We start from the raw sequence: 13,506 nt of genomic DNA on the forward strand, positions 1-13,506 counted from the left end.
TCCCACAATGCCGCAAGGTAAACATTGAAAGCCTCAAACAAAGGGGTATAAAGCTCAAAACTAAACGACTTTTCCGCCCTATCCATTTTTACACGGATTCAAATGAAACAATGGGTATAGCTGAAGATTGAAGTGGATATTTTGCAGATATATCGCAGTGTCAAGATGAAACCGCGGGCTGACGGCTGAAATAGCTGAATAGTTTCGCCGCCTTTGCTTTGGTGCAAGATTGGAGAGTCGGCGATGAGGTCAATGACTTTTCAATACTACCTTCCTTCTCATAACTAACGTATTTGCTTTTCGGTAACTTTCGAGATATTGGCACCTAAAGTTTAGTTTTTTCTAGTAAAAAAATATAATTTACGCTGAACAATAAAACTGAAACTAAGTAAGATATAAAAAAATCGGTTAGATGCATTTGTAGATCTAGTTTCTGCGATACTACTAACTTAATAACTCACTGTTAGGTAATGTACAAACGATGATTTTCAATTGTAAGATCGACAGTTGAAACCCTGGTAGGGGATACCTACTACCTAGTACCTCGCTCACATTGAAACCCTCAATCAAAACGTATGAAGTTTCCAACACGCATTGGGTTAGTGTGGTGCACTTGTAGTGCCACTCAGAGCTTTAAATCACAAAAATCTGAGGGTCACAACGTAAGTTAATAAATTCTTTGTACCTGTAATTTCACCAGCACCCTTCAAAACTGGGACGCAATAATGCTAACATTACTAACAGTAATGGTTAATGTGGACCTGGACGAATTTTTTCACAAGGAGCTCTACCGTTACTAAGATAAAATCTTAACCTTCCAGTGGTCGCGCGCGGTCTCTGAGACCGCAGCTACCTTATTTTAGTCATTTTACAAAAACTACAAACTATAAAAGGTTGCGCGACCGTGATATCCTCGAGGGGGTGAGGCACTTTCCTTTAGTAGCCCTGTGACATACGTTGCAAGCGCACATGCGTCTTTATTTGTGTTTGCGGTCTCAGATTCCGCGCGCGACCGGTCGGGTTCCGGAAAAATTCGTGGAATGAAATTGAAACCTGGGTGAGTATTTCATGTTATTTGTACTATATTACTTACAAAATACATTATTTTGTGTAATATTAAATTTCATTATTAATATCAATCAATTCAATCAATTATTAATTAATAATAATAATAATAATTAATGAATAAATTATAAAAATATGTTATACAAATTAATTAATAATAATTCATAGTTTAATTAAATAATTAAATTATTTATTATTTCACTATTTGTTGTAGACACAACATGAGTTACGAAGAATCAGAACGGCTTGTAGAGGAAGCGGAACCAGAAGATGAAGATTTTGATGAACTCAAACCATTGCTACCATTGACTTACAAATAAATGGACGACGGGTCTAATACAAAAACCACGAAAAAAATGTCCCAAGTCAACCTATTCGAAATTTAAATTGTTATGTCATCGCAGTATCGCGCTGTCCGTAGAACAAATGAAGACTAAAGCGGAGTGTCGCGCTCTGTATACGATTTTAGCGCCTTACAAGTGCGGACACTTTTTAGCGCGGACCCGACGTCCATATAATTGTAAGTCAATGATTGCTATTGATAATGAGTAGGTTATCGTATTACCTGCTCCTAAAAAAGTTATAAGTTTTTTTATTTTGTTTCCTTTTTTATTTTATAAGAATTGAGATAGTACGTAGAACGTCATGAAAAAAACATTCAAAAATAATTGTGATTTTAGAGTTCCTACAATATTGTGCAATTGATGACAATATTGGTTGATCTCAATAATAATCTACTATAGTGTGCTTATGAACGGTTATGATAGAAAATTTCATCTTGTTTTGTTATTTTGTTGATTTTTAACGTTGTTTGTGTCATATAACTAAAATTTTGACTTTTTTCTAGACTGTTCAAGTAATAAGTAGAAAATTAATAAAATAATAAGTAAATAACGTCTTTTTAATTTCGTTTATATAGATAAATGGCTTTTTTTATCATATGCTACACAACGTCTTGAAAATATTCATTAATCTTCTCAAACTCAACGCGTAAAGTTGCGGTCTCACAGACCTCACGCGACTGCTTATGTTCGGCGCAAGGGTGCGACCACTGGATGGTTAATATCAACATGTTTCCCCACTTATATAAGCAGCGGTAACGCTTGTCACTTTATTGAGGAAGCCCAGCGCTTCGTTGAATAATTAATACGTACTGGATTTATTTAGGGCGGCCGTATTTATATAAATGGCTGTTTCCGATCACGGACCGGATATGACAGTGGGCCGCCATTTCCCCATATCTGGTCTAGATTATGATTATTAACAGAAAGATCGAACACTTTTAGAAAAAAAATCCTTTGATCCGGCCGGATTCGAACCGATGCCAACTAAGCCACGGAAAAACCAGCGGACCTCACGAATTTTTCTAAATGCTTTTTGTCGGATCTTTGTATTTGGTTTTCAACGACTTTTTTAGCCGTAGCGCCAACTATGAGAAATCTATGACTGCTAGCCCTGACTGGAGATGTCACTTTTAATTAAATTTTTATTGAATTGATATTCAATTTTTTTTTGTGAAATTATTATCTAGTTCTTAGATAATATCTATGGCCGGGATAATGGGTTGCCGATGATGATGGCTTTATTATATATTTCTTTTTAGAAATATTTGGCAACATTACTTACGTTGCTCCGATCCCAAAGTAAGTAAGCACTTGTGTTATGGAAATCAGAAACAACGACGGGACAACAAACATCCAGATCCGAGATAATGCAGAAAAGTTTTCTACTTTAACTCGGCAGGGGATTCATTCCGAGACCTCAGGGATGGCCACACCATGAAAACCGTTCGAAAGCGAAAGCCGTTCGACCACAGAGGATCGTCAAATTTATTAAAGTCGTACAAGAGCTTATCATATATTAAATGCTCAAATCCTAAGGTTAGAGCTTTATTAGGCTTTATTTACATGGCTCTATTTACAATGGTGAATTTTCCTAACTTTACATAATGAATACTATAACAAATTGTTTAACGCACAAACTAGATACGAGCCAAAAAACAATTCTTGCAATACAAAAATTCGCTTTACATTGAACCTTCAATGGAAAAAATTGGGTCCACGCCATGGGCTGCCCAAAAAGCTGGTAGCGTCCCCTTGGGTCTTCCAATAGAGTTACTTTTGTTAATACAGTTATTCTTTATCTTATTGACACTTATTATAACGTGATAATTTTTATCAAATGCAAATTAGATCAAATGCAATTTTTAACCGACCTCAAAAAAGGAGGACGATCTCAACTGTCTCCGTGGCCGAACGGTTACTATGAATGCCACGCAGAACTCCCAGGTTCGATTCCCGTGCCGGGAGAAATATTTGTATGGCCTACATTTATTTCTCTCGTGAGTTTGGATGTAATTTGTGGTTGTCTGTGTGTATGTCCATGGCACCCGCGACTCAGGGTTTCCCTAGTGCGGGGCTACGTGGAGTATGTGTGTTATTATTATTATAATTCGACTGTATTTTTTTGTGTGTTCACATCAAACTTCGTGGTTATCGGAAAGTGTGCGAAACCGGATTTAACCCTAGTTTGCCACACTTAATGGTGGAATAATTCTTCAAATTGAATAATAATAGTAAAAATCCAATTTATTTGTGAAAGCACAGATTATATAGATACTAACATGAACAAAATTATCCCTTCCTCTCCTTTCCATCAGCGGACCACTCGTGCCGGACTGCGTTGCCACAGTTGGACGGTCAGTTCAATACCGTCCCGCACTAAAAAGTTTGGCAATTCGTTTTTATGCCGAACCATCAAATTGTGGAACCAACTCCCGGCGCATGTATTCCCTCCCCTCTATAACATCGGGTCCTTCAAACGTAGTGTGAAGAAGCATTTGGCCAGACCGGCAAAATGATAGTGACAGAGTGAAGATATTTGTGTTTTCCATCCGTTACTCTCATCTCTGGACTGTATTCGCACTTTCCATCAGGCGCGGTGCAGTCATTTTGCCGAGTCTCAATAAAAAAAAAAAAAAAAAAATAAGTATAGTTTCACTGTGTCCGGCCAAACGTTAAGGCAAACAAATATTGAAGGTATATTACACTTTTACTCATGACTTCGACAGACTAAACCAGGTGTAACATGTTTCTTTCTTTAATAATAGGACATGGCCATGCTCACACTGGTTTAATGAGTCGGTCAGAGTTCAAACGCGATGATAGTTACGTGAGTCAATTTTATTGCTAATTAGATGTCAAAATAATATCGTAATATGAATAACGTCAATAACCATTAAATAACGTTCAATGTCAAAAATTAGACAATGAATTTAGGGATTTATCATTTAAAAATTCGGACACTGTATAGTACATTTTATTAGTAAATAACTTGTTTAATTCTTTTTTAAATAGCACATTAAGGTTTTTCTCAGATTTTAATGCTTTCGGTAAATTGTTGTAAATATTTGGTTTTACACAAAAATACTTTTCTTCGTGAAGGTAGTTTTATAGGATTTCAAACGAAGTTGGTCTCATTGTTTTTGCTTCAGAGTTCGCGTGAACAAATGTGCGTACATTCGGACATACACGGCAGAAAATTTAAATGGGACAAATACCCCTCCCTCAACACACAAACACAACACCCTCATAAGGACAAATAACCGTCTTTCCAACAAAAAAGAATCACCAAAATCGGTTCATAAATCGCGTAATCGCATAACACGCATACAAAAAAAAATACAGTCGAATTGAGAACCTCCTCCTCGTTTGAAGTCGGTTCAAAAACCAACCAGTCTTCAAAAAAAAAAAAACCACTGCAGTGTTTTGGTTTTCACAATAGAACTTGCTCCGCTAAATGTGGCTGTATGTAAACAGAATGTGTACACAAAACTGATTAAAAAATCACAGGCTATTCTTTTTTTCTGTGCATAAGATTCAGTAATAGAACAAATTACTAAAATAAAAAACAAAAAACCAAATAGAAAATAAAATTGAGCGATCGGCGCCGAGTTATCTATACACGTCGTATCTATGCACGTCGCGCCCCGCGACGACACAGACCTGCGCTAACGCATGGTGCCTTAGTTTAATACTTTGTTGTCTGTCAAATATATGAACTTCCGCGTTGACTCCGCCCACTGCCCCCTCACCGTACTTGTTGCTATAGCAACAGCGTCTACTAATCATCGGATGTCAATGTTGTTCACAATTTTTCGGAAAACTTTGAGGCGTACTTATTTATTTGTTAAATATTTAAAAAAAAATACCGAGTATTTTTTATTTCCATTACACAGTTAAAATAGTCAGTGATTTTTTATCACCTGTATATATTACTTGTTTGTGACGTGGAATGAAAAATTTATCAATACCGCTACATCGCGTACCCTACACCTGGTCCTAGAGCGATATCTCTTGAACGCATCTAGTTGATAAATTGCGGCAATACAACGGGAACTGTAAACCACTCCTCAGGCGGGCACAGTAATGATGCAATTTTCTCCGTAATGCTACTTTGCTGTCACAGATTGGTACACAAATAGACATTCGAAAACTACAAGGTCGAGGGTAAAGGGAGATTTCTGGCTAAAATACAGCGTGTTTTAAAAATGTCATATAAATCGTACCACAATAAAACCACGTATGATCAAAAGTGTTTTTATGACATGATGAAGGTTATAAAAAGCATTAATAGTAATAGTTTTAAAATGAGCATTAACAGTTTTTAAGCAAAATATAAATCAACATTATTACGACGACAACTTGCTGCAGAAAACTTGAAGCATGCTTACTGTAAAACTTTGAAAAAAAAAAATAGTAAAATACTTTTGACACAAATCCCTAACATAAATAACTATTGAAATAATAAAAGACATAACGCCCACGCACACATCTACACACAACTAAATACAATGGCGAACCCCATGAACTTGTTTACTTATATTGTTTTTCTTTTCCTTTTTTTAGACATCAATTATTATTATGCCAATAACTATAATTATAATCTTATGTGCATTTGTTATTTTGGATATCGTTACGAGCTAGTTTATAAGAAAAAGATATAAGATTAAAGCCCTCGTGGCAATGACCCCCGCTCAATACCATAAAGGAGTAGGCAGAGGCTGAAAAACAGCGCTGCAGGGAACCATCGCCGTTTCAGCATAAGCTGAGCCTATGCCTTTTGTCTCAATTTACTTTTACTGTTTTGACTTCTTTGCTATGTGTAAATTTGAAAAAAATGTTATTCTGAGACAATAAATGATTTATTTATTTATTTTTATTTAAAAATAATACGATTTACATGGAACAGGGTTATTTGTTAAATAATAACCACCTCTCAATATTATATTACTAAAATCATATACAACAACTTTTATTCCATGACTTTTTACATATTTCATTATTTCGACTCATCCGTAGAACAAAGACCTAGCTGCTTATTCTCAGAATATTGCACATATCCACAGTCAAGAGCGACTGTTGTTCGATTTTATATTTCCGAAACGAAATAATAAATACAAATATCTGAAACACCTTTAGATAAACGGTTTGAATAATGAGATTATGTTCTATCCTCTTTTTACTGTATAATCACATCCGACTCTGTTCTTCGGAAGAGTCGATTTGGCTCTATTTTGGGATATTTTTGCGACCACAGCGATGAACGTATTAACAGAAGTGGCTTATTAGTGTAGCCATAGAGCTACTATTCAACTGCTATTGCATTTTTTTGGTATTCTGCTCTTGGCTCGTGGATGGCACGATGGCGTAGTCCACAACGTAAAGGAATTACATTGAAATTGATGTATAAAGGTGATGAAAAATAAGATATGCACATTTTCTTACTTAGTTATAAATATATAATTAGTAAGGCAAAATCGATTGTTGTGATTGAATGAATACCCACTTTTTGTGTTTATTTTTTATGATACCAGCCCCTGTAGTATGCCTACGCATATTATACGCGACGCGCGCAATAAAATTGGAATAAGCGCGCTCTATTGGCTGCCTCAATGAGATTAGAGAATTTAGATAGCTAATAGCGCGCGCTTACTTCAATTTTATCGCGCGCGTCGCGACTATCATGTCTAGCCATGCTACGGGGGCAGGTAACGGGACGAACAAGTCGTGTGTCAGGTGGTAAGCGACACGCCTATTCATAACAGTTGCAGTGATCTTAAGTCTTCAATCCCATGTGCCTGTAATTTCGCCAGCACCCTTACCGTACCAAACCGGAACGGAGTAATGTTTATATTACTGTTTGGCAGCAGAAATAGCTAAGGTGGCAGTAGTTCCCTGGATGAACTCTTTCACAAAGAGCTCTTCTGCTACATTACCATGCCACTGAGACTTTACTGCCATTGCAACTAGATTTTAGCAGAACAACAAATATTATCATAATTGCAATTTAGTCTGAGTGGAGTTTCAATGGAATTATTCGAGGATATTAGTAGTATTGGGGTCCAGATCTTAAGCTAGGGAATTTCCAATACTACATGAGTACCAGAGAATGACATTGTTTCTAAAATTGTTCCAATCGGGAATTCGAATCAATTTTTTTTATGTCTGATTTTCATCTAATACATGGGTGACTGTATTGTAATAATCACTGAAACTACCAATCGCTAATCACCGATAATCGAATAACCAATCACCTTATCAGTTAGGCACTAATAAAAATACCTGAAATATCAATAGGGAATTATAAAGAAATGCCCATCACGTACAAAATCAATCTACGAGCATTTTCCTGAAGCCTATTTGATTACGGCATTCAATCTGCGAACAAGACAAGCACCTAAATGTCAAATGCTAAAAAGATTTATATTCTACGACCATTGTCAAATGACCTGTGACAATTAGTTAAGCACCTAAAGTCAAGTGATTTCATTGTTTCGTGTAATGTAAATATTTTTTAGTACCAATAGAGCTCCTTATGAAAGTGGTCGTCCAGGGTAGTACTGCTAACAAACTTATATCTGCCGCCAAGCTGTAATATCAGCATTCAAATCTAGATCCTATCATCTAGCGTAAATAGTGCCGCTATGTCAACGGGATTGTCAAAATTTATACGATGTATGTATCTAACTTGTGCTGACAAAAATTCTGCAAAATTTAATGGACCGTATATTATAGTAGGGTATTGAGTTTTAGTTTTAGTTACTCTAACGTATTAGAGTAATTACATCAATAATAATATGAAATTCGTACGTCATAGGCTGTCATTATATCGTACTTAAATAATGTAAGCGTGTTAAATATGGATTCCTGGAAACAATTACTTGTTTTAATACCATTAAAATTCCTTGTGAAAGAGTTCGTCCAAGGAAGTACTGCCACCTTACCTCTTTCTGGCACCAAGAATTAATATAACCATTACTGTGTTTCGGTTTTGAAGAGTGAGGGTACTAGTGAAATGACAGGCACATGGGACTTGTCAACTTATATCTCAGGGTGACGGGCGCAGTGGTAGTGCCCCTCAGATTTTTCGTCGTTTGATGTTATAAAAAAAATTGTGTCTCAGTGCCGATTACGATGTCCGAGTACGATTTTTCATGAGCGACATCGTATTGGGTCCGTAAGGTTGGCTGTAAAGCCTTGTTTAGATTATGCTAATTAAATTTTTATTGAATTGATATTCAATAATTTTTTGTGAAATTACTCCACTAGTTAGTCTGAGTGTTTTTTCTGAGTGTTCGATCTTTGTATTAATAATTATAACAAACTAGTGGAGTAATTTCACAAAAAATAATTGAATATCAATTCAATAAAAAATTAATTAATACAGTGAATAGCGACATCTCTCGCCAGGACTGGTAGCTGTAAAGGTACTAACTGGGTGATAAATCTGTAATAGATTTCTCATAGAGTGCGCTACGACTAAAAAGTCGTTGAAAGACCAAGTACAAAGACACGACGCAAGCATATAGAAGAATTTGTGAGGTCCGTTGGTTCGTTCCGTGGCTTAGTTGGTATAGCGTCTGGCACGGTATGCAAGAAGACGTCGGTTCGAATCCGACCAGATCGAAGGAATTTTTTCTGAGTGTTCGATCTTTGTATTAATAATTATAACAAACTAGATTATGCTAGTCATTTAGTTGACGTATACGAAACGAGCTTCCACTTTTTTTTAATAACGTAATTATCATATAAACAATGTGTATCAAAATATTTATGAACGCTATTATCTATAAGGTGAATACCTACATATAATCTGTTTGTGCTATATGATTGCTGATTGCTGATAGATTGCCTTCGTCCTCCTCTGACGGAGGAGAAGAAAGACAATCGCTCAGCCAAGTCGAAGGATTTTTTTCTAAGTGTTCCATCTTTGTATTAATAAACAAAATAGTGGGTAATTTCACAATAGTAATTATATATCGTGGCGGTAGAACATCGTGACATTCAAAAACTTAAAAATTACAATTATTAAGGCGACATCTCTAGCAGCTGCTGGTAGCTGTAAAGGTACCTGATTGAGAGAAGAAAAACTTTCATAGATTTCTCACAGATGGCGCTACGGCAAAAAAGCTCGTTAAAGCCAAAAAACAAAGATCTGCAACAACCACATAGAAAAATTCGTAAGGTCCGCTAGCTCGTTGCGCGGCTTAGTTTTCATAGTGTCTGACACGATTTGTTGGAAGACGTTGGTTCGAATCCAGCTGGATCGAAGGAATTTTTTTTAAGTGTTAGAACTTTGTATTAATAATTATAACCACCAACTCAACAAATTGGCACTATTGCCATGTACAGTTGACGTCCTTCATGATCGAGTAGCTTGTACCCGATTTTCATGTTGTCGCCGTCTCTGAGGTTCCTGGTTCGATCCCCGGTCGAGTGAATATAGAAAAACTAACTATTCTATAATATTGTCCCGGGTCTGGGTGTTTGTGTTAGTGTTGTTGTTTCCAATTTTCATAACACAAGTCTAAATTTTTTTTATAATATCAAGTTACGGGACGAACAAGTCGTGCGCCTGATAGTAAGCTATACGCCTGTGCATAACAGTTGCAATGCCATTAAGAGCTTTAAATCGCAAAGATCTGAGGATCACTGCCCCTGCGCCCGTCACCCTGAGACATAAGTTAACAAATGTGTCTGTAATTTCACCAGCACCCTTACCTTAGAAATAAAAGTCATATTGCATTTTACACCATACGTATTCGAACCGTCAACGTCACAACTAAAACTAACCGTTGTCCCATTGCGCTAGCACTGCAATTCATGTTACGCAAACAGAATTGAAAATCTGTCATTTACCTAGTCTATTAACTACTGTATAAGTAAAAGTCTGAAATGAAGCGTAGACTAACAATCAATGAACAGTGTTAATATTCATAGCTCCAGACACTGATACTTGTTACAGATTATCCCGGGACAACTTGAAGAAGGTTGATGTATGTTAAAATATTCACCAAGTCACAAGCCGGAGTATTAAAGTGTTACCTCACTTATTGATATGAAATATTTCACTAAACCAGATAGATATTTGTTACAATAACTGCTATAGTTAGCAAAACAAAGTTACTAAATTACCTGAAGAAGCAAATAAACAACATTTCTTAGGCAGACTTATTCCCAGAACGCTATAACATGAGCCTTTTCAAGGCGAAAGTCGTCGACCTCATCGTCACTGTCCATCAGGGCTCCAAATCCGCTAATTTTAAATCATCTCAATCGTATGTCGTAATAGTGTCAATAGCAGGTTTCTATACGGTGTTACGTGTAGCAGTACGGTGTAGCAGGTTTCTATCTATATGGTGTTCTGCTAAAAATTACGAGTATGTGTATGTATTAGGATGGGCCAAATTTTTTTTTATTTCCGTTTAATATCTAATAGTATTGATTAGGTGTCATACGTTTCTCTAAAGTATAATTGCAATGTGAGATATACAGCATCCTCCGGATTGAATGTGAAATAACGATTTTTAGTATTTTTTGCTGAAGTTTGCAACCAATCTTAAAAAACTAAAACAATCTTCATTTTGTATTTTGTCAATGTTTTGTATCAAAATTATACCAGACATTACATAATAAGAATACTCTAAGAATCTAAACAATTTAACTGAGGGTAGATATACTTTTTGTTGGAAAGCAAGAGAGAGTTTTTAAGTAGTTTTTGGTCTCAATGCAACTGAATAGTTGCATTGAAGCAGATTGAAGAGCCTTGATTGATTGAACCTCTCTATTTTTGAGCACAATGCTCGTGAAACTTCAGTTACTGTTTCGGCTACAGCGACTGCTATTGTTTAGAATTAGAGCTACGGTTGTTTGCTCTTTCATGTGCCCTTAGATGGCTACAGTAGCCTATCTTATTGGAATCACATTTTGTCGATAATTAAATTCATCAAATTTCAATTTTCGTCCAAAGCTCAAGTTAAACTGGTAATTTGAAGTGAAACAATTGACAGCACCCGTCAATTGTTTCGAATTCAGGTTGGCCAACCAGAGCGCAGTTGTCACCGTAGTTATGTAGCAGAATAGCTTTCAAACAAATTCAATGATATTTCGTCTCTATTTCTGGTTATATACTCGATGGTTGTTGTAATACAATATGTGAACTCCACTAAACGGAGTCCCTTTCACCGTACTCCGACTTTTAGTGGTATATCCATACCGATAGCCGACTGTCTTCACCTACTTGGAATGGACCTGTCGTCCAATACGGCGGACACATTAACTGCCTCTGTGGCCGAACGGTTACCATGCCGGACTGCCACGCAGAGGTCCCAGGTTCGATTCCCGGGCCGGGAGAAATATTTGTATGGCCTACATTTATTTCTCTCGTGAGTTTGGGTGTAATTTGTGGTTGTCTATGTGTGTCCATGGCACCCGCGACACAGGGTTTTTCCCTAGTGCGGGGCTATGTTGAGTGTGTGCGTTATTATTATTATTATTACATTGAATCCATGACCAAAAATGCAGCTAGGAAGTTTAGCATCCTTTCCAAGGTGAGGCGTTATTCACACCGGAACAGTTGCTTCAGCTGTACCAAGCACATGTCCGGTCACGTATGGAGTACTGCTGCCACTTAGAGGATGGCTCTGTTAAATATCAACTGACGACCTTGAATTCAATAGACAAGCGTACTAAGAGGGTTATAGGTGACTCGGATTGCGTAGAGGCGTAACTGCAGAGCCATGAACACCGCCGTAGAGTTGCCAGCTTATCAGTATTCTACAGGATATATCACGGAGAGTGTGCGATGGAATTGCATAATTTGATTCCGCCTTCCCCTTTCCATCATCGCGGGACTAGACGTGGGCTGGGGTGTGGACATTCCCCGGATTCGCACAAAGCGTTTCGCTTTGTATTTTTGTTTCACTGAAACACTGTTAACTAACCAATTCCAGGTATGATACACACACATAATATAGTAATAACAGTCCAACGACCTAAACAAAACATTGGGGGAGAGTTAATTAAAAACAGATCTTTATGTTGTTTTTTAAATTAACCCATTCGTGGACTTACATAGTACCGCACACAAAAATATCACAATTTTTCTTTGTGCCGTCTTACATAAAATATTCAATATAAATAATTGAATTTTATTAGTACGTTGTTGACACTTCTCTAGTCTATCAAGCAGTAGGCGGCATTTACACAGAAAGCATTTAATTTTTTTTTATAATATTAAGTGACGAACAAGTCGTGTGCCTGGTGATAAGCGAGACGCCTATCCCTAACAATTGTAGTGCCACTCAGAGCTTTAAATCACAAAGATCTGAGGAGCACTGTCCGACACCCTGAGACACGTTGACAAGTCCCATGTGCCTGTAATTTTACCAGCACCCTCACCCTTCGAAACAGGAACGCAATGCTCACATTACTGCTTGGCCGCAGATGGCAGTACTTCCCTGGACGAACTCTTTCACAAGTAGCTTTACTGCTACAAACAAAAATCGCACTAATCGTGTTTGGTTTTTTTGAGATTTATCCCGTGGATCCCGTTCTGTCAAATTCTAATATTCAATTTTACCTTAAATGCTGTACCGCTCATGAACAGGCAAATGAGTGAAACTTGGTGCGTTATCTGACCAAGATTATGGATTGTGATTTGTAAAGGACTTTGAATCCCTAGTACTCTGGCCATAAAGAGCGGTAGCGGAAGCGTTCCGGGCTCGGAAATTTTTGTAATGTACAAGTTTATATGAATGCCGCGATATTTTGTAGTGAAGGAAATATAATTAAGACTATTTTGTAAATAAACCGATATCAAAGGTTTGTGATTACATTTATTTGCCAAGTTTGATTGAAATAAGTATACCGGAAAGTGCGCGAAACTGGATTCACGCCCTAGTTCGCAATTGTTAGAGTTCACATACACAAAAAAAATTCAGTCGAATTGAAAACCTCCTTCTCTTTTCAAGTCGGTTAAAAAATAACAAACTATGTTCAAATGGGTCAGCAATGGCAGCATTCAATTTATCCATCGTAATTTGTGTGTATTCGTGTGTGTGTGTGTGTGTGTGTGTGTGTGTGTGTGTGTGTGTGTGTG

Source organism: Hyposmocoma kahamanoa, unplaced genomic scaffold, assembly GCF_003589595.1.
Source record: "Hyposmocoma kahamanoa isolate Upper Pololo Valley unplaced genomic scaffold, ASM358959v1 62, whole genome shotgun sequence".
NCBI classification, from domain to species: Eukaryota; Metazoa; Arthropoda; class Insecta; order Lepidoptera; family Cosmopterigidae; genus Hyposmocoma; species Hyposmocoma kahamanoa.